Genomic DNA, 1182 nt, shown 5'->3' with positions numbered 1-1182 from the left:
GAGATTTTGTAGGGCCCTTTTCTAGAAAGTCGAACAGTTAGGCGCAGGAGTTGCTGTGTGGTAAGTAGCTTTGCTAACCAACCACATGGTTCCGGGTTCAGTCCCACTGCGTGGCACCTTGGGCGAGTGTCTTCTACTATAGTCTCGGGTCGACCAGAGCCTTGTGAGTGGATTTGGTAGACGGAAACTGAAAGAAACCCGTCGTATATATGTATATATATATATGTGTGTGTGTTTGTGTGTCTGTGTTTGTCCCCCCGCAACATCGCTTGACAACCGATGCTGATGTGTTTACGTCCCCGTAACTTAGCGTTTCGGCAGAAAGAGACCAATAGAAAAAGTACTAGGCTTACAAAGAATAAGTCCTGGGGTCGATTTGCTCGACTAAAGGCGGTGCTCCAGCATGGCCGCAATCAAATGACTAAAACAAGTGAAAGAGTTACTGAGAGGCTCCCTCTTTGATTCGGTTAACCATGATCAACGGACATGCAGAGAGCAACAGCCTAATATCTTTTAAATTGCACCTTATCTTTCTTAAAACGGAAGGATCCACTGGATAATACTGACTGGGGTAGGGTGAAGATAGCCATATTAGTGCGTCTTTGGTAAGGGATCTAATGATTTAGGTCTGGGCACAAAAACAATTGCAGGCACAGAGTAAAGACGAGGCAGCAGACAAGACAGACAAGTCAGTTGAATTTTAAAGGGACTTAATTGCAGCTAGTAAACTGGTGTAAGGTAATGGTTATCTCCCTTTACCTATAAATTACTCAGTGTAAACTTTTATGGTAGACTTTTAGAATCGGGAATGTTGAACAAAATGCCCCCCACACACACACTGTGTGTGTGAAGGCTCGTGGTTTAGTGGTTAAGGTATTCGGCTCACGGTCGTGGGTTAGATAGCCGGCGGCGCGCTGTGTTCTTGAGCAAAGCACATTATTTGACGTTGTTCCAGTCCACTCAACTGGCTAAAAATAAATTGTACCAGTAATTCAAAGGGCAAGCTTTGTCACATTCTGTGTCACGCTGAATCTCCCTGAGGACTATGTTAAGGGTATGCGTGTCTGTGGAGTGTTCAGCCACTTGCACGTTAATTTCACGAACAGGCTGTTCCATTGGTCGGAACTACCGGAACACCCATAGTCGTAACCGTGTGTGTGTGTGTGTGTGTGTGTGTGTGTG

This window comes from Octopus bimaculoides, chromosome 20 (genome assembly GCF_001194135.2).
Source record: "Octopus bimaculoides isolate UCB-OBI-ISO-001 chromosome 20, ASM119413v2, whole genome shotgun sequence".
Classification (NCBI taxonomy): Eukaryota; Metazoa; Mollusca; class Cephalopoda; order Octopoda; family Octopodidae; genus Octopus; species Octopus bimaculoides.
The sequence above is the reverse complement of the archived record's forward strand: the minus strand, read 5'-3'. Positions refer to the sequence as shown.